This window comes from Schistocerca serialis, chromosome 3 (assembly GCF_023864345.2).
Source record: "Schistocerca serialis cubense isolate TAMUIC-IGC-003099 chromosome 3, iqSchSeri2.2, whole genome shotgun sequence".
NCBI classification, from domain to species: domain Eukaryota; kingdom Metazoa; phylum Arthropoda; class Insecta; order Orthoptera; family Acrididae; genus Schistocerca; species Schistocerca serialis.
This window is the reverse complement of record NC_064640.1, coordinates 413233402-413256062: the sequence shown is the minus strand read 5'-3', so window position 1 is coordinate 413256062 and position 22661 is coordinate 413233402. Positions and strand designations below refer to the sequence as shown.

The 22661-nt window shown below is 38.3% G+C and overlaps 1 pseudogene; it reads right to left on the bottom strand.

The window, feature by feature from the left end:
* Positions 1-1900: 1900 nt before the first annotated feature.
* Positions 1901-2019, bottom strand: LOC126472152 (5S ribosomal RNA; annotated as a pseudogene).
* Positions 2020-22661: the final 20642 nt, after the last annotated feature.

Genomic DNA, 22661 nt, shown 5'->3' with positions numbered 1-22661 from the left:
TTTGTATCAATTTGATGAGTCCTTCTTGGATCATTCTAAATAAATCAGAGTTCTTCCGCAATTTTAATTTTTCTTGATTTCATTGCCATCTGTCAATGGTTTAGACAAAACTTGATTACTTTTTTATGGAGAATCCGAATCTACAATAAAAAATGGGGGTTTCCATTTAAGATTTAAAAGTTGCACTCCCACCCCACCCTATGGGGTGGGGGCTGGGGGTCACATGTAGTATCATTTAATGTCCCCTTTTGAGCTTACGTACTTGTCTTATCCACTATTTTTACACCATGTATAGTTTTCAAGATATTCTCATCTGAAACTTCAGATGGACCACCCTGTATGAAAAGATGACCAAATAATGTAATACTTAAATTTCAGTCATTGCATGGAATGTAAACAAACAGTGATATACTTAAGTCATATAATAATACCAGTTAGATCTTATCAACTGTTTATCATGAAATAAACTATAACTATTTATTATATGTGGTTAAAAGACAGTATGGCATTCCCCAACTGCATTTTTTTATATTACGGACAATATATGTCATGCACTCATGAGATACTTGTTTATTATCCCATATGTGCTTTCTGAATTTACCTTGCAGATTGTTTTAATAGCAAAAAGTACACTAAATATGGCATGAACATAGACATCGTGCTACTCTACAAATCAATATTTTACATCTAGCTCCAAATAGCTTGGCACTCACACAGTCCCAAGGTATGTGTACCTTTCTGTTACGAAGGAGTGACAATCGTAGTCTGCAATAATATGCTGAGCAGTGTGCTTGGTCCACTATCAGCAGTTGCATTATTTGTTAATGGGGTGATTTTCTTATTAGGCCCTCCACTCAGTTATAATCACCCCTACCAGATAGTGCTTACACACAACGAAACCCCCACCACTTCCACTGTTCCCACCCATACAATACTATCTGCACAAGTATGGAACAATACTTTACTTTTAACACTCTGCTTCCCCATTCAGCTTGGCCACACGCAACCAAACTGTCACCTAGCCACCTTAACCTATTCCTCTGTTTACACTACAGATCAGTCATCACAACAAAGCACCTATTCAATCTCGTTATGTCAGTGTTCATTAAGGGAGATAAAGTAGGTGTTTACCCAACCTGAAAATTAACTTGCATAAGAAAATAGCATCTGAAATGAAGTGTTACAGAAAAATGGTGAAGATTATACGGGTATACCGGTTAACTAAATAGGTGGTACTGAATAAATATGGTAAGAAGAGAAATTAATATCACAACTAAAAAATGGGACTGACTGTTAGGACACATCTAGAGGCATCAAGGAATCGTCGAGGTAAGTGGGTGGGGTAAAAATTACAGAGGTGCACCTAGGTTTTAGTACTGTAAGCAGGTTTAAATGAATGGAAGTTGTGCCTTACAACAAAATGTAATGGAAGCTATGTATTATAACAAAATGCACCCAAGTTTCCTGAGTAAATCAATTACAGTTACAGTCAATGCTTTTAAGTGTAATATCCTCTTGGATTTGTGCATCAGTACAAATTTTCAGGATTGATTCTAAAGGGTATCAAATGTACATCTCTATCATTATTATTTACAATTAACTATTCTCAATTCCAATATTTACTATCAACAAACATTTGACATAATAGTCAGCGGATGTAGACCCATTTATAACATGGTTCCAGCATGTACAAGAAAGCATAAAAAAACTACCATACAAACAGCCCATGAAGGGCCAACGGTACTGACTGGCTGCCGTGTCATCCTCAGCCCTTATGCATACAGAGGGCATGTGGTCAGCACACCACTCTCCCAGCCGTTGTCAGCTTTTGTGACCAGTGTCGCTACTCCTCAGTCAAGCAGCTTCTCAATAGGCCTCACAAGGGCTCAGTGCACCTTCTTGCCAATAGCACTCGGCAGACGCAGATGGTGACCCATCCAAGTGCTAGCCGAGCCCAACAGCTCTTAACATCGGAGATCTGATGGGAACTGGTGTTACCACTGCAGCATGGCCATTGGCCAAGAAAAATATTGGTTTCATTTTTTATTGTGCTCTGACCAAAGGAAACTAGGGTGCAACTGCCTTGCACATGTTCCTTGGTGTATTACATAACTCACAGACTTCAGCATTTTTACACAAAAAATATTAAAAATTATTTTGTATTTAAGCATTATGGGCTCCAAATATTTAGGTTTTCTGTGTAATATTGCTCCTAGCAGATTTGTATGTTTGCAATATTTTTTTTTTATGTGTTACAAAATCACAGATTAAAAAATTGGCTATTTGCTTTCCCACAAACAAAGAGTATGTATTTCAACACATGAATCAAGCTGTACAGGATACTCCCTCAAGGCAAAATTCACATACTTTGGCAGTACTTTATCAGTGGTGTTACTAATGCAATATACGTTATGCCCTTGGTCCCTGCAAACCAAGTTGAGCCTAGAATATTAGACAATGAATGCCAGTGTAATTAAATTTCAATTAATACTGTAATGTTTAATATAATTACAATTCCACATTTTGCTCTTCTTTACTTTGGGTGCATTTCCTTTGCCACAACTGAATAATAAATCTGTAAAAATGTAATTGTAAAGATCACAGTACAGTGTGTAGAAATACTATCAATTCTGTACAAATTACCATGAGTACTGGTATTAGCTAACAATTAAAGACACAACATTAACCATTGTTGATTAGCATATTTATGACTTTAATGTAGAATAGAAGCAAATTCTTCAGAGATTGGGGTATTAATACATATATACGTGTATATACACATCAAAATAAGAGTTTAAAACTGCATCAGAATAATGGCCACAAAGGATAAACTCAAGAAATGTACCAATAACTGTACTTCACTTGTTGATAGGAAAAATAAAGCCACCTTAAATGCACACATCCTAAGCTATTTATTTTACATTACTTACCATCCCATGATTGGAATACAGTCATTTTTTGAGCACTTCTGTAACATACTCTTCCTGCCCATGTATCTTAAATAAGCCAAAAACCTGTAGTCATTCTTGAAGCACTTAATGATGTCTTTTGCTGTATTTTATGCACATTCCTCAAGCATGCAGCATCAGTATATGTGCATAGCCTGACAGCGTTAAGATAATACACGGTAGTTGAACTGAATGGTATAACTTATGTTAATGATGTTACTTCCCACGTTTTGGTGTGGCAACAGTCTTGTGTTGATTTTATAAAGTTCTGTCAAATCATAGTTAAAATAAGACATCTCTTTAAATTACATATTTCTAGTTTGTTAATGAAGTTACTATAGGTGAATATGGATTCCACCTATTTACAACGAGAATCGTCACACTCGTTGACATACTTCATTGGGAATCTTATATAATTTCGTTGCGAGGAGTGTACGGTCTGCTGGGTTGGAAGCAGCCTGACCCCTACTGAATGAGGCCAGCCACCTACTGAGCAGCCCACCACTGGCGAGCACAAGCAGTGTCATGGTTGATGCAGGTCCTTGCACAAATGGGTGTCACAACAGCCTCCCAAATTAAAGAGCAGTCTCAACAACATGAGAGATGCTGATACCCCAGGTGGACATCCACAACAATCAATGAAAGGCAAAAAGGTGATGTCGGCCAACTGCACAACACGAATGAGGGAGGCTACCTGAGAGGATAGAGTCAGATCAATTTGAACAGTGAAGATTGACCAAACAGTGATAACTGATGAAGTAATCCACTACTTGGATACCATACTGGAAAGGAAAAGATTAGTCCCAGCTAAGGCTGGAACCTGAGAAAAAATCTCCAGGCATAATATTATTTACTTGCCATTTTCTTATAATATTTTCTTTAGCTATACATGTACCACATATAAATTCAATGTTCTTGTCTTTTCTTTGGCTATATGTATTATTTTTGTGTAAAATCTGTAACAGCAATCTAAGAAAAAAACTTAAAATGATAAGACTGAGCAAAAGAAATTACCTGCTTTTTGCAAGAAAATGGATATAAATGCAATAAAAATAAAAGTTGTTAAAACCTAGGGCTGAAAAGGGCAGTTAGCATGCCCTCAAACAGCTTGCTCCTCCCCTTGATGGAGGAGAATGGGGGAGGGGGGGTGATGATAATGTCCTTACCTTGAATTTTGGTGGGGCTTGGATAGCAATGGATTAATTTGTGTCTGCTAATATTAATAAAAATGAGATACAGTATGAAGCAATGTTGTTAAGGACATGCCATACCCATGGTTCTAAATATGTGTTACTCAGGTAATATAGTTGATAGTTATTTATCTGTGTTATTTCTTTGAGAAAACATTTTCTTTTCCCAAACAATTAAGAATAATCAGTGGACAACCTGTAGCTTGCGGCCATTCTTATACCCAGGCAAATTAAGAAAAATAAAGGAAATAATTTATAAGCTTTTGAAACTTTAGGAAACTACTCATAAAGGATGTAGTAGTGAGAAAGAAAAAAAATTCCCTCCCCTAGTGGGTGAGCGTCTGCCTCCATCGCCCCTAATTCAATTTTTTGAACTTTATTTTTCTGTTTTTATGAAAAACAGTTCATCTTTAGAAGACATCTATTATTACAAAAAATATTTCCAGTGAAATTCTGCTTAATGAAGTTCATATGCATGTTTTAACCAAGATAAACACTTTAGGATTACAGGAGACCACTCACCAAAAAACAGAAGTATTGAGTTGTCGATAGGCACAAACAAGAAAGAAAGCTTGCTAGCTTTAAGATTTATCCTTTGATGAGCTAGACTAACAAAAAACACTCTCTCTTTGTCTCTCTCTCTCTCTATCTCTCTTCTCTGAAGAATCTAGAAAACTGCATACTCCTTGCAAAGTGGCATCAAACTTGGTACCAGGAGTGTGGATCCCATTTCAAACAGAGGAGTGGTTTGACACTAATTTAGCATAGCAGTCTTGATGATAAGTCTTCTGCAGCTACTGAATACAAAACATTGTTGATATATTGCAACTTTTCTGCAAAAATCATAATTACATTTCTCTGCTTTCTCAGGCAATGCGTGTTTAGGAGTTAATTGTTTCATTGCCATCTATATCTTAGTGAAACTCTTATGAGTGGGGTTCAGTGATCCAGAAAATTGCCTAACACCAGCCTGATGTGTGTCCAAAGATGTTGCTGAGGTCTCCCATCACAGCACTGCATAGCAGGAGAGACATCAGGCAGACATTGAAACCCTGTGGCAGCATCATGTTTACTGCAACAAATAAATTACAGCAGTGCTATCTTTTTGTTTACGTCACCAGCCTACTCAGTTACGGATATGAGATGACAGTGTAAACTTTCACAGGCTCCCCCCACAAATCTCCTCACAAAAGTCTAGACATGGCACTGACCAGCCATACTCCATGAAGTGAACTGCCATAACCATCTCTCAACCACATCATTTATATTTACAATAGCTATAGCTTAAGTTACACAATCAAATCAGTGCCCTCAACTAGACATTTCCATTTCAATCACAGAAATTTTGTCATTAATATTACCTTGTTAAATACACAGAAGCAGAGTCTCTATTAAGAAGTTATTTTTCCCAAACATGTTTGCAGAAATAAGTAAATAATTGCCCAGGTCATCCTAAAATGATGGATTTATTGCATCAGAAGACCGGAAATTCTCACAATCTTTGCTGCTGTAGCATAAACCAGGTAAGTAACATAGCCATATGATATATTATTTTAAACTGTATTTATCCAAGACAAAAGAAGTGACTTCATTCTTGTAGGTTTATGTCCAAATCAAACAGTTACACAATATTTCCATATTTTTTTTACCTTGTTTGACTTAAGCAGTATTTTTTTCCACCTTCATTTGCATTGGAAGGAAATGAAAATCCATCATTCTGGCAGAAACAGCTGTGCCACACGTGCCAGCTGAAGAAAATCAGGAAAAGAAAGCAGATAAATGGCAATAAATAATAGCCATGAAATCCAACTTACTGTACTTCAGTTGCCACTAAAATCTTTTATATATATATATATATATTTTTAGTTTGGGAACAATTCTCAAACATAATGATGAGCAGAAACTATCATGAATTTCAATTAAGAAGAAAACTACTTCTGCGAATCTTAATATCAGTTTCAAGTTTATGCCCTGAACAAATTTCCTCTCTTTTTATTTTCTTTAATTATCACTAATTCAATTTGAAGCAACATTCAGTTGGCTGCTACTCAGCCACAGATCTGATGCAAAAACCTTTGTGGAAGACTGTGTCCATCTTAATGGTGACCACATACTAACAGATAAGCTCCACTCTTGGCAAGATATCCATTGCATGTACTGTCTATTGGTACAAACCTGATAGTCGGTCCTTACTCTTGTGGTCAATGGGACATTAAACACTATTCTTCACACAATGGATAATCCATTATGTAATAATGACAATGTTATGAAAAGGGTAGTTGGTACTCACCATATAGCAGAGATACTGAATATATGTTGTCTAATTGTGATAAATGGCTGTTTGGCTGATACCTTTGTTGGACAACCTTTTTGTTGTGCCTAATTGTGAACCAGCATCTCCACTATATGGTGAGTAGCAACTATCCTTTTTATAATATTGTCAAACATTAATCTTCCTTTTTTATTGCTGTGAGATGACAAAGTAATCCAGGTACAGTTATTGGTGTCAACTGCTTTTGTTGTTATAACCAGTGCTTGATTTGTGATGGTATACTGTGCTGATACCTCTGATAAAAAACCATTAAAACTCTGTTTTAAGACTTTAATTTAAAAATAGTCCCTGGTAGGTCACAGTACTGGTACTTATACTTTATTACAAACCAAGCACTGGTCATAACTGTTGCTACTTCTGCTTGTTCTGTTTCTAAAAGATCATGTCATATCCAACAGGTCAAACCCAACTGAACATATCTACAAGAAACTGTTATAAATAAGGGTACATTTTCATAACCCATATGTACTCTTACAGACTGATCAATCTGAAGTTACAAGCAGAGGAGAGGTGATGTGTGGAAAGAATCAAAGAACTGAACACATGATAAATAAGAAGCTGTGTATAATTGGCTGAATGTGTTACAATTGGCTCATTATACCTTATTCTAAACATATACACCGTGAATTTTTGATGAGGTTTCTAGGACGGATGAATATTCAGTATTTATTCATCCCATTCACATTGTTGGAAGTTATGCAGTCAAAAGACTGGTTCAGTAACATCTGACTGAAAACCCAGAACTTCATGGGATATTTCCTCGCAACATGAGAGAAATGTAGGTACAAGTTGCAGATGAGCACAAATATTCATATGTCGCTAATAGGTATCACATTTACACCTAATACTGCTGATGTCTAACAGTTTACAGTAAGCAAATAAATTTTGAGTAATTGAATATATTATAACAAAACATTCAACATTCCATGCAGAGCCAATCACAAAATATTTTAATTTCATACTTTTAACAGATTTACTTTTGATGAAATGTAAGCAACTCAGTTAAAAAGTATTATCCTTGGACCTATAATTATTAGTGGATGGATCAATAAACTCTTGTCAAACGTGCATGCATCCCCTTGCCCTCCAACAAACAAACAAACAAACACACACACACACACACACACACACACACACACACACACACACACACACACACACACACTAAGAAATGATTCTGTAACTAATTTCTCTGGATGGGGATGGGAGCAGGGATTGTGAACAACACACATATAAAATGAGATGATATAACATATGTAAGAGACATAACTCCTTTTGCAATAAACAAATTCATTTTACTGCAGTTGTTTTTAACATGTCATACTAAAAAATCACATTCATTGCAACAATAACTCCAACACAAGAGATACAAGTGTTAGCCACTTCAATAAACATTTTATGACAGTGGCTTTTCACAGTGGAATGTAAACTATTTCATTCTCTTAAATTGGATCTATGATACTACTATTGACAGTGCCATAACATTAATATATTACCAGACACGTTAATCTGGCACAGATGGTAAAATATAAAATAATTATCTTGGGTATTCGCCATGCCCTATCCTTAGTAACCATCCCAGAAAATATAGGGTGGTGGCAGGTGGCGTTTGGTTGTACAATCCTGTAGTTCTGGTGTGGTACTGGATTTGCAATGTGTTTCTGAAAATAAATCAAAGATATACTGAATGAATTAGTCAATGCTTTATGATAGAACCTGGCAGTAATGAAAAGAACAAACATAAGTAGAATATCATTACTGCATGTCAAATTAGAAAAGAACTAAGTATGTACTGATTAGTGGCATGAATTTTACATGTAGAGCACACCACTCTGTCGCCAATGAGATAGAAATCGACCTCAAATGAAGTACCTAAGAGTAAAAACTCCTGCATTTGACCAAATATCAAGTTGTCAAAAGCTGAAGCACATATTCATCTAGGCCTAATCTGATCACATATTGCATCACATTGAAAGCTGGAGATAGTGATGCTAGTGTAGGTGCATCTTCAAGGCATTAAGCATTCTCACAGCACCTTCACAATATATACGTTTACTAATGTGGTGTTACATAACTAAATAATCACAATTTCAAAAGAATAGTGATTTCCTCCACTCACTGGCAATAGAGACAACACTGCAAAACAAATATTCGCCCAAAAATCAAGAACATGAAATCCTCAAAATTTAACACAAAAAATTACAAAAATGAAAACTAGTGTTGTAAATTTCACGTGACCTATACATCTCAAATGAAGACCTCAACACCAGCAACCCATATAGACCTCAAAAACTCAACACAATTTTCACTTGACCTACATAGCTCCAACAAAGCCCTAGATACCACACTTACTCTATCTAAATCTCTCAGTATAACAAACCAAATCATGCTCACATGACTAATATTAGAAATGTATCCTAACCAACGATGGTATATCAATACCCATGATACCTACCCATAACAATCCAAAAATTACTGAACACTAACACAGAAATCCCGAATATTTATGAAAACTTTCACCACCAGTTTCAATACACCCAAATAACTCTACCTAATGCAACAAGCAATGAGCTACTCATAAATATCTGTATCTTCTTCGCAACTGAAGAAAAGAGAAAAATATTACATCTCCGACCACAACTAACTCAAGGCACTAATATTTCCAAATATAAAAACTAATCCATCAGGCAAAACATGCAAATTCAAAGTAACTCGCCAGAAAACCAGCACAGATTCTTTCAATAGCAACCTGAAACATTCAATTCATGTCAAATAACTCAGTAACAAGCATCCAGCACAAGGGAGTGCCACCAAATATTACAACACACAATCTACAAACACAAAGACTCAAAAACATCAAGGCTCACAATGACATCACGGGTCAATGCAGATGGGTGTATCATCAGCACCTGACCTTGGGCGAATAACCTCATGTTAGTCTCAGCTAATATATATATATATATATATATATATATATATATATATATATATATATATATATATATATATATATATATATATATATATATATGTATGTATATATATATATATAATAAATAAAAAGGGAAATGGATAGGTTGAAGTTAGATATAGTGGGAATTAGTGAAGTTCGGTGGCAGGAGGAACAAGACTTCTGGTCAGGTGACTACAGGGTTATAAACACAAAATCAAATAGGGGTAATGCAGGAGTAGGTTTAATAATGAATAGGAAAATAGGAATGCGGGTAAGCTACTACAAACAGCATAGTGAACGCATTATTGTGGCCAAGATAGATACGAAGCCCACGCCTACTACAGTAGTACAAGTTTATATGCCAACTAGCTCTGCAGATGACGAAGAAATTGAAGAAATGTATGATGAAATAGAAGAAATTATTCAGATTGTGAAGGGAGACGAAAATTTAATAGTCATGGGTGACTGGAATTCGAGTGTAGGAAAAGGGAGAGAAGGAAACATAGTAGGTGAATATGGACTGGGGGACAGAAATGAAAGAGGAAGCCGCCTGGTCGAATTTTGCACAGAGCACAACATAATCATAACTAACACTTGGTTTAAGAATCATGAAAGAAGGTTGTATACATGGAAGAACCCTGGAGATACTAAAAGGTATCAGATAGATTATATAATGGTAAGACAGAGATTTAGGAACCAGGTTTTAAATTGTAAGACATTTGCAGGGGCAGATGTGGACTCTGACCACAATCTATTGGTTATGACCTGTAGATTAAAACTGAAGAAACTGCAAAATGGTGGGAATTTAAGGAGATGGGACCTGGATAAACTAAAAGAACCAGAGGTTGTACAGAGATTCAGGGAGAGCATAAGGGAGCAATTGACAGGAATGGGGGAAATAAATACAGTAGAAGAAGAATGGGTAGCTTTGAGGGATGAAGTAGTGAAGGCAGCAGAGGATCAAGTAGGTAAAAAGACGAGGGCTAGTAGAAATCCTTGGGTAACAGAAGAAATATTGAATTTAATTGATGAAAGGAGAAAATATAAAAATGCAGTAAGTGAAACAGGCAAAAAGGAATACAAACGTCTCAAAAATGAGATCGACAGGAAGTGCAAAATGGCTAAGCAGGGATGGCTGGAGGACAAATGTAAGGATGTAGAGGCCTGTCTCACTAGGGGTAAGATAGATACCGCCTACAGGAAAATTAAAGAGACCTTTGGAGATAAGAGAACGACTTGTATGAATATCAAGAGCTCAGATGGAAACCCAGTTCTAAGCAAAGAAGGGAAAGCAGAAAGGTGGAAGGAGTATATAGAGGGTCTATACAAGGGCGATGTACTTGAGGACAATATTATGGAAATGGAAGAGGATGTAGATGAAGATGAAATGGGAGATATGATACTGCGTGAAGAGTTTGACAGAGCACTGAAAGACCTGAGTCGAAACAAGGCCCCCGGAGTAGACAATATTCCATTGGAACTACTGACGGCCGTGGGAGAGCCAGTCCTGACAAAACTCTACCATCTGGTGAGCAAGATGTATGAAACAGGTGAAATACCCTCAGACTTCAAGAAGAATATAATAATTCCAATCCCAAAGAAAGCAGGTGTTGACAGATGTGAAAATTACCGAACTATCAGCTTAATAAGTCACAGCTGCAAAATACTAACACGAATTCTTTACAGACGAATGGAAAAACTAGTAGAAGCCAACCTCGGGGAAGATCAGTTTGGATTCCGTAGAAACACTGGAACACGTGAGGCAATACTGACCTTACGACTTATCTTAGAAGAAAGATTAAGGAAAGGCAAACCTACATTTCTAGCATTTGTAGACTTAGAGAAAGCTTTTGACAATGTTGACTGGAATACTCTCTTTCAAATTCTAAAGGTGGCAGGGGTAAAATACAGGGAGCGAAAGACTATTTACAATTTGTACAGAAACCAGATGGCAGTTATAAGAGTCGAGGGACATGAAAGGGAAGCAGTGGTTGGAAAGGGAGTAAGACAGGGTTGTAGCCTCTCCCCAATGTTGTTCAATCTGTATATTGAGCAAGCAGTAAAGGAAACAAAAGAAAAATTCGGAGTAGGTATTAAAATTCATGGAGAAGAAATAAAAACTTTGAGGTTCGCCGATGACATTGTAATTCTGTCAGAGACAGCAAAGGACTTGGAAGAGCAGTTGAATGGAATGGACAGTGTCTTGAAAGGAGGATATAAGATGAACATCAACAAAAGCAAAACAAGGATAATGGAATGTAGTCTAATTAAGTCGGGTGATGCTGAGGGAATTAGATTAGGAAATGAGGCACTTAAAGTAGTAAAGGAGTTTTGCTATTTGGGGAGCAAAATAACTGATGATGGTCGAAGTAGAGAGGATATAAAATGTAGGCTGGCAATGGCAAGGAAAGCGTTTCTGAAGAAGAGAAATATGTTAACATCGAGTATAGATTTAAGTGTCAGGAAGTTATTTCTGAAAGTATTCGTATGGAGTGTAGCCATGTATGGAAGTGAAACATGGACGATAAATAGTTTGGACAAGAAGAGAATAGAAGCTTTCGAAATGTGGTGCTACAGAAGAATGCTGAAGATTAGATGGGTAGATCACATAACTAATGGGGAAGTATTGAATAGGATTGGGGAGAAGAGAAGTTTGTGGCACAACTTGACCAGAAGAAGGGATCGGTTGGTAGGACATGTTCTGAGGCATCAAGGGATCACCAATTTAGTATTGGAGGGCAGCGTGGAGGGTAAAAATCGTAGAGGGAGACCAAGAGATGAATACACTAAGCAGATTCAGAAGGATGTAGGTTGCAGTAGGTACTGGGAGATGAAAAAGCTTGCACAGGATAGAGTAGCATGGAGAGCTGCATGAAACCAGTCTCAGGACTGAAGACCACAACAACAACAACAAAGTCTCAGCTAGGAAATAGTGATGAGGCAATGACTGCCAGTTGGCAAGAAAACAGGACTAAATTATCAGAATGAAACTTAATTACTGTCGGATCATTTATTCAGAGTTTCAATCTTTTTGGTACAATCCAAAAGGGCCAGTAATGCCTGCTTTACACTTAGGAGATCTTTCTCACTGTACTGGCCCACAAACAGGACTGACAGCATACTTTTATTCAGTCTGTCCTACAGCATTTTCTTTCTAAGCAGCGCAGATAAGATCTAAAAATTGTCCATTCTAATATTGAATTAATAATACTCACATCCTAAACCATTTACTCCCTAATGGACCTTATGATTAATAATAAACAGGTAGTTTACTAGATACAGATTTGATTTACGAATTTTCTGACTGTCAGCCGAGACATTCATATGAATCCTTGCCTGCTATTTCAGCATCTTGTTTCACAAATAGAAATTTCCCATAGTATCTCCAGTTTTGCTGCATTTCTCTTCCTGTTTTTAGCGAGTTTCATCACTGTATACTTCAGTACATACGTCACAGTATTAAACGACTCCTATACATTTATATTCTGTGGGAAAATACGATATTCTAACCACAATCATTTTAAACGATCAGCTTAATTGCCTCCCAGAATTCGAATGTATATCACTTTTCCTGTTTTCTCCTCAACAATTTTGCGTTCCACTTTTCGTCTCTTAGAAATCACAATAACACAAACCCTATTGCTGAGTTACTACAACAGTTCCATGCAGCATGTACCACCTCGTCGAAAACAGTAACATACACAGATTTTTCTGCCCACCAAAAATTGCGTCTTCAAAGATAATAATCACAACGCTTACAACTGGGTGTGGTAATGTCTGTGAACTACGTCACTTCCCGTGTTTTGCTGTCGCTAGAGTCTAGTGTAAGAAGTCACCAGTTGGTGTCTTCTGTGATATTTCCAAGGCCTTTGATTGTGTAAACCACAAGATAAGAAGGCCTATCATTACGGAATCAAAGGGCCTATAGGTAACTGGCTAAAATCATATCTTGAGGACAGGAAACAAAAGGTGGTTCTAAATGGCTGCAACAAAGGATCTTGTAATCTAGTGGATTCTGAATGGGGCAAAATTCAGCATGGAGTTCCCCAGAGATCTGTCCTTGGACCCTTGCTGTTTTTAATATATGTTAATGATTTACCCCTGTCCATTAGTAAAAATTGTGGATTCACAATGTTTGTTGATGATACAAGCATTGTCGTAGATGGTAAGTCTACTGCTGATCTGGAGACTGATGTTAATGATATACTCAGAGAAGTTACAGCTTGGTTTTCAATTAATTCTCTTTCAGTTAATATTAAAAAAAACTAATTTTATACAGTTCCACACAAAAAATAAAACTCTAGAAAATATAGTAACTGCTCATGACAACCAGGAACTAGAACAGGTGCAATCCACTAAATTCCTTGGGGTTCACATTGACAGTAGGCTCAACTGGGAACAGCATGTGTCTCTTACTCTAAAAAGACTTTCATCAGCAACTTTTTCTCTAAGAATAATTACTCATTTTGGGGACATCATCATCATCTTACTTTGGGTACTTTCACTCATTAATGAGTTACGGAATAATATTCTGGGGTAATTCACCAGCCTAAAAAAAAATCTTAACTGCTCAGAAGAGAGCAGTCAGAATCATGTGTGGGGTTCCCCCATGAACCTCACGTAGGAAACTTTTTACACAGTTAGGTATTCTGACCACAACATGTCAGTACATATACTATCTGATGAATGTAGTTAATAAAGACTATGCTCAGTATGAAACAAATTGTTCATACCATAACTACAATACTAGAGGTAAAGATGATCTACATGTTGAACTAAAAAATTTAACACTTCTACAGAAGGGAGTAAAGTATGCTGCTATAAAGACTTTTAATGCATTGCCTAATTATATTAAATGTACAAGAGACAATGAAACTCTGTTCAAAGGTATGTTAAAAAAATACCTGCTCAACCATCCACTGTACTCGTTAGATGAATTCTTTTCCAGAAGTAATGCCCTCCCTTAATAATCGATATATTTAGTCTCTTAGTTATTAGATGGACGATACAATATTATGTTAAAGTTATAGTGTTAATGTTATAGTTATAATGTTATATTGAGAATTGCTATACTAGTTAAATGACAGCTTGTAAATGAGAAAAAGTGATACTTATATCTATATCATTGTATTATATGACTATTCTGTAGCATTAATTGTATTTGTACAATTGTATTGACACGTTCCACATCCAAGCGAATCACTCGCATGTACGGATCTATGGAATACGCATACCAAATAAAAAAATAAAAATTCATAAGTCTCGCACACTGCAAAGAGAAGTGATAAATGTATTAGTGTCAGTGGTGTTGTGAAACAGCTGAAACCGCTAAAATTTAACAAAGCTTCAGCATCCGATGGAATCCCTGTGAAATTCTCTACCAGATTTCCATTTAAGTTAGCCCACTTTTAACTATAATCTATCATAGATCCCTTGCATAAAAAATGGTGCCAGTGGCTTGAAGAAAGCACAGGTCACAAACGTATAAAAGAAGTGTATCAGAAGTGAACCATAAACCTAACGTCCAACACCCTTGAGATCCAGCTGTTGTAGAATCTGAGCATACACGACGTTTTGTTGCCCTTCATGGCAAGCCATCCTGGGCTTACATTTCGGTAAGATACTGCTCGCCAGCACATGGAAAGAGATTCTACTGCTTGTATTCATGCTAGCCAAGCACTACCTTGACCAGCAAGGTTGCCGGATCTCTTTCCAATTGAGAACATTTGCAGCATTATGGGCAGGGCCCTCAAATCATCTCGGGATTTCGACGATCTAACGCACCAGTTGGACAGACTTTGGTACGATAGCCCTCAGAGGACGTTCAACAGGTATATATACCAATGCCAAGCCGAATAACTGTTTGCATTAAGGCCCAGACATGGATCAACACATAATTGACTTGCTCAATTCGTGAAGTTTTTTCTCTTGAATAAATTATCCAGTTTTTATGAAACTGTAACTGCTTGTCAGTACACGTACATCACATGTACCAATTTCTGTCCCATTTGAGTAATTCCTTGGTTACGTGTGTTTTTCTTTTTTGTCTTAGGCCTAGATATCCTGAGCTCTAACGTAATTAGGTATCTTCTCCACGTTAAACTGCATGGGTTCTGAAAACATGGATCATGCGAAATGCAACTAGCAGTTTTTCACATGATATCCTGATAGCCATGGATCAATAGTCAGAGAGAGGCAGTATTTCTCCATTTCTGAAAAGCATATTATTCTGTACCACATCTACGCTTACGATCAAGTGTATGATCGTATGGGGTATCGAGCAAAATTTGTCACTGTATCGAGGACTTTTTGGTAGGAAGGGCGCAGCAAGTTATATTGATTGTACAGTCGTCAACAGATGTAGAAATAACTTCCAGTGTGCTCCATGAAAGTGTGTTAGGATCCCTGTTGTTAATATTGTATAGTAACGACCTTGCAGACAATATTTTAGTAACCCAAAACTTTTTGTGGTTAATGTAGTTATCTACAATGAGATGCACACTTCACAAAATGAAAACAGCGTGGTATCCAATGAGTGCAATATCAGTTGAGTCACAACTGGAATTGGTAACTCATGTAACACTACGCAGGTAAATGAAACGTAACAATCACATATGCTCGGTTGTAGGTAAAGCAGGAGGCAGACTTCGATTCATTGGTGGTATGGCTCAAATGGCTCTGAGCACTATGGGACTTAACATCTGAGGTCATCAGCCCCCATTGGTGGTATACTAGGGAAATACAATCACTTTACAAATGAGAATGCATACAAAACACTCGCATGACCCATTCTAGAATATATCTTAAGTTTGGGGGATCTGTACCAAATAGGGTTAATAGGCAATATTCAATGAGAAAGAGAAGGGTAACACTAATAGTAACAGGTTTGTTTGACTGGGGCGAGAGTGTCACGGAGACACTGGTGAAACTGAACTGGCAAATGCTTCGAGATGGAGGCAAATTTTACCAAAAAAGCCCAGTTATTAAGTTTCAAGAACCACGTTTAATTGAAGAATATAGGAATATACTGCAACATATGTATTGGTCCCATAGGATTCAGAGGACAGTTTAGACTAACTACAGTGCCCACTTTGGCATTTAATCAATCATTCTTTATGTATTTAAGTCACACATATTGTATGTGTATTCGTAGTGCCAGGAGTGGGAGAAGAAGCTATGTACAACCCACATCACCTGTACAGAGTGAACCAGGACTCTGCCCACAAAATGTCAGAGTTTGTTCAGGGCCTTTTCTGAGTATTTTGGTATAATGACCTGTGCTGTCTGGAAGCTTTTTAGAAAGTAATAACGAAATTGTAGATTAATAGACTTTGTACACGCATTATCTTTGTTTCTGTGAAAATACCATCACAAAAGTGAAAAAGGCTGTAATATGCAGTCACCAAAACATAATAACATGAAAGGACTGGGTTATTCTTGGGTGCCTATGTACAGATACAAAACTGTTGTTACGGGATTGCCCTCACTGTGGGAACAGCTCAGCATATCATCGTCAAGTTGTTTTTCCTTCCCATTCGGTGAACAAATAGATGAGATGCATATTGGCTGATTTATCAAGTAGGCCTTATTGTTGTTGACAGCAAGTATAATGAGTGAATGGAACAAATATGGTTCGAAACATGACACATAGCACGTGCCGGCGACATTTTCACTGCTTTGCAGATGTTTTCAATGCAATACCAATACAAGGGGGTAAGAAATCAAACAAAACATAATTACCGGTACTCCATAATGAACCACCAGCGTCCATGGGTCCCTTATACAAAAACTTAGTGGACTATACCTGCCTGCACTGAATGATTAGGGCAAGCCGGGATGACAGCCCTCGACTCTTCTACCTGTCACAGAGTTGGGACAAGGAGATCAGTGGACCCTTTGTCAACCTTTTCTGGGTGCATATTTCAGTGTGTGCAAACTTCACTGTGTGCTGTTTACAGGACACCGAGAGAGAGAACATGGTTCACTGTAGAGAGAGAGAGAGAGAGAGAGAGAGAGAGAGAGAGAGAGAGAGAGAGTGTGTGTGTGTGTGTGTGTGTGTGTGTGTGTGTGTGTGTGTGAACTGCTCCATCCAGTGAGCCCACCCGAGCTAGCCCTAAGCTATGCTATGGCGAGGGGCAAAGTGGAGAAAGGGAAAATGGTTGGTCATGTGAGTGTGACTACAGTTTTACGAACCAGGGGTGTGGAGGGAGTACGAGCCACCTGACACTAGGCCCTGGCAATTGACAAATGGTGTGGGGAGAGGAAAACAGGTTTGGAACTGTGGAAGGACAGGCTGAGTGGAGGGGTGTGAGAGGGACAGCAGCAAGGCCTGGCCCGGCTACTGGCTGTGTACTGGCAGCTGAGAGTAACCTTGTGTCTCTCCAACACAGCAGTGGAAACTGGGCCTAATTACCTCTGGTCTCTGTCACTCGTACTACACCAATATCATGTTACTCTAATTATTTCATATAATACTGAAAAAATACACAGAATAAAATTTTAAAACAAAATATCTTGTGGGGTTGGGCCACTCTAGCCCCTAAGAACAGACCTCTGGGTCTTTCATTGACTTCCACCACACGGGTTTTTGCTATCCAATACAACCTTGCAGTTGATTACTCTCCACTCCTTCATTAAGACCTTCCGGTTTTGCACCCAAACTTTGTTGAACTGAGTTTTGGAGGAATACTCTTAAGAAGTTTTGGTACACTAGTTGATACCTTTACAGTCTATAGGAGCTCAGCAGCTGCCTTGATCAGCAGCTTCACCTCCTCCCACAGAGATATCTGGGGTGCCATCTCTTTAAGCCAGTCCACAGTTCCCATCCCTTCACAGACAGAGATTGTCCATACAGGTCCTCCCGAATTTGGGGCCTGGACTTGTGTCTCTGCCTCCCCCCCCCCCCCCCACCCCCCCCACCCAGTCTTCTCAAAGAGCACCAGCTGTCTGAACAAATTACACCTGCTGGAAGGTGATGTTGAACAGTGGATATCCCTGCTGGATAACTGCCATCCTGAAGACTTTGACTGCAGTGCTATAGGTCTATTTCTTGCCTCAGCTTTTTCTGGACCCGTTTATCCTGAGAAGTGGGGATGTTAGACTCCTCTCATTTTTGTTGTCTTGGAGGTAGAAGGGGGGTTTAGCCCTTCACTCTGAGGCAGTTTTTTCTTGGAGGTCTTATGTTTCAGACATTTTAATTCCCCTAAATTAATTCCATTTAAGTAATTAATTTGGGATGCCATTCTTTGCTTTCCTTTTCATTTTGTCCTTTTAGAAGTTTTCTCCTCTGAGCCCCACACAAGAGACAGCTTATCTGATGAAAACCACTGTTGCGGAATGGTGTGACAAGGGGTGCTGCTGTATCATGATAATGCACATTCCGATACTGCAAATTTTGTAAAGCAGAAGTTACAACAACTCACGTGAGATACACTCGAGCACTCACCCTACAGTTCTGATCTCTCCCCACGCAATTATCATACCTTCAATGCCTCAAAAAAGGCTCTGAAGGGTCAAAGATTCCTGTTGGGTGATGATGTGTAGTTGGCAGTTACAGACTTCTTCATGCAGCAGGACATGGTGTTTTACCCAAATGGCTACTTTCAACCTGGTGCATCAGTGGGATGATTGACTCAATGCTCACAGCAATTTTGCCAGATTGGGATACCAACTCTGGGCTTTACGGCCTTCAAACAGAAACTTTTTGATTGCCCTTTATAATTATTTTAAGCAGTTAGAGAACCAACTTCTGAAGGTATTGTCTTTGATCATCTGGTCACAAACTCCATTAATATAGAGTAGGTAATGGCTGATTATAAGATCATTACAGCAGCACTAACTTTGGGAGTCAGCAGGAACATTAAGAGAGGTGGGAAGATTTTTCTGCACAGCTAATTTGACAAGAAACAGATTTCAGTTTGCCTGATTGGTCAACATAGTGAATCTTTGTGAATGAAAATGTCGAATATAAATAGTTAAAATTCAAAAGTATTGTACAATATGCCTTAAGACATGTGCTCAGAAAGCTGTGAGGGCTGAAAAAGACCTACCATGATACAACAGCCATGGCAGATAGTTGCCCCAAAGGAATAGGGTACTTTACCATATATTTAAACGTAGCCTAAGCTCAGTGGTAAATCGTGGATGGGAACAGCTATCAGGAAAGAAAAATATACATATATTTATGTAATCTTATCTTAATAGTTAAATTTTAACTATTTCTTGTACACAAGATCAATCCTCCGGTCCTATAAGGCTGCAAATTTTCCGATGCAGTCTTCATAGAATGGCTGTTTTCATTAATTGTTCTAGAAGTTCTTTCTGAACTGAAATATTCACCAAAGAAGAAAGCCAACATCTTACTGGTGGAAATATTTCTGTACTTCTCATCGGCACATAAAATAGAGAGTTTGTGTCTTGGTGAATACAGGCCCAAAGAAATTTTTTAAGTTTCCAAGTGCACTAGAAGGAAAACGTGTATGGTATGTGGTATACTTCAAATCTTGCATTATTAGGAATGCAGAAGTATGGCAGTGACCTCTAAAGAAGCTCTGACGTACATCCTTGCTTCATATAGACCCAGACCCACGCACAGCTGTAACCCAGGCAATATACTACACAGACAGAAGCACTGAACTCTTTTTGATTTCCTTGACTCAATCCACACTCAGTCCTCACAGCTGTGTATGTATTACGATATGGGCTCTCTAGCCCAATCTCAACATAACATTGCAGTCATCTACAGCCAAAACAGATAAATGCTGTTACATCTCAATGTCATCATCAGGACCTGAGTAACCACTTCAGACTGGCACCAATGCTGGCTATGCTTCCCGAATGGATCAGGTCCAGAATGCCACCTTTCATATATCCACACACTACCCGCTGGAGAACCTTGCCTCTGGCCCCAGCAAGGCCTGGTTATGACCTCCACCAGCACTGTAGGCCCTATCATATTGAGACCAACACAGACATAGGACTACAATTTGCCAGAAGAAGATGCATAGCTGCTTACATTTGTGGAAGCTCCATCCCTGCTGGAAGAACAATTCACTGACACTGACCACGCCACCAACTGTTACACACAATTGGCAAGGATGACCGCCTTCTCTGTGACCCCCCCCCCCCCCACCCTCCCTCCCACCCTGTGAAGCTGATTCAGGGTCTAACACCACGCACTGTGTTATGGCCCATCAATGGATGAAGGGATCTATTACCCCTCCAGTGATTTTGAGATTGACATCCTTATTAAGGTCATAGTTCCATAATTTTCTATAGATGAAGTTCAATTTTGGATCTCTGCCATGTGGGTGGTGTGTTAAGTCAAATCTGCTTTTCATTCATCGTTACTAATTTGAGCTCACATTAACTGTAGTCACAATTTTCACGCACTATTTCATTTTCTGCTAATAAATTATTGTTGATCTTGTTTTCTTCACACTATGTGGTTCATGACAGTGACCTGCCTTAGGCAGTTTCAGGGTACAGCAATTAACAAACCAGATAATATTTTCTTTATTTTGTTTACTTCACTACAGTATTCACTTGATGGATTATGTTTATTAATGTACTATTTTACTATTTTCAAGTGGTAAATTATTCGATTACTCCAAATGGTACAGCTGTTGGCTGAAGCCAGTAGTTTACAGTTTTCTGTAGTTACTTTTATTCTAAACATTACAAGCAGAAACCTAATACTACAGTACAAGCATGGTAAAAAAAGCTGGGTCAGTGTTATGTGACACAGGCTGTGGATTTAGAAAGTTTATAAAGCAAAGTAACGTTTCACATGTGTCATGCTACGTGCAACATTCACAATGCCTCACTCATGACGTAATTGTCAGTTTATCCTCAAACTGATTTGTTGATGAGTTCTTGCAGACAGTGCCCCTCAACAAACATTCAAAGAGAGCAGTGATATATGTAAACTCTGGTAGTAGTCATTGTCAATCATTTGATGGCAAACAAAAGTCACCATCCTTACTGTCAGTTTCAGCTTCTCTACAGACATTGCTGCAGAGTATTCTGGAACATAACATAAAGCAACAAGTAATTTAGCCACTAAGTTGTCTACCACAATGCTGGTTGAAAACTCTCAAACATGATCATGTAGCACACAGTTAACCTCCAGCACAAATGGAAGCCCCACTACCTCACTGTCACCTTGGTCCCATAGTTTTAAACTTCTGAAATTGTGATCACATTAGTATACAAAGCATGAGGGACGCCAGTGTTCACACTGTGGTATATGTTGCAAGCCAAGCTACCCAGTTAATGTGTGGATCATAATGAGGCAGGCAACTCTATGTCACCACACCAGATATTCCAGTAAACAGAATGCAGCTAAACTGATGATCCAGCTGATCATCAATGGGTATGAGATGCATGTCCAAGTAGACACAGAGGCTGCTATGTCTTTAACTGGGACACGCTGGTGCTCTACAGCTTCAGTGACCACAGTATCAAGTAATTTACTGCAGTAGGTAATGGATCACACTAAGTGAGCTAGGCATTACATACTTAGGACATATCTTAAGTAAGAAAGGGCTCAAACCTGTAATGGAGGATGTACATGCAATTGATAAACCACCAGTGCAGAGAATCTAAAAGTAGTACAGCCCTTTCAAGGTAAGGTAAATTATTGCAGCGTATTTGCACCCTTCAAACAAGCCCCACTGAAAACGAGTAGCATCCACATCATGAGATGCATGCTGGAAAGCATTCCTACAACCACACCAAGTATCTTCAATATGGACTGTGGCTAGTGACATGCACATCTGGCAAGCATCTCATGGTAGTACCTGACACAACGCAAGGTCATGGCTGTACTGGCGTACATGTATGGCATGGACCAATCCGATGGAGCTATTTGCAGATAGGAAAGGAAGCATTTGCAATAATTTGTGGAGTCAGGGAATTTCACGTGTATATTGTGACATGATATTTCACCAACTACGAACTCCTGATTTCCCTTTTTAGTCCTGTTCTAAGTCCCCAGAAAATACTATACATTGGTCCATGATTTAGATGCCATATCTCATCTGCCTATGGGGCCAAACAAGAAGTTTGACAGACATGAAGCCATATCTACACTGGTCCATGATGTAGGTGCCATATCTCATCTGCCTATGGAAGCAAACAAGAAGTTTGTCAAACATGAAGCCATATGTTTTGCATTTGATGATAATCTGCATCAAATCCTGATTTCTGCTTGGTATGTATCCACAGACATAGTGGTG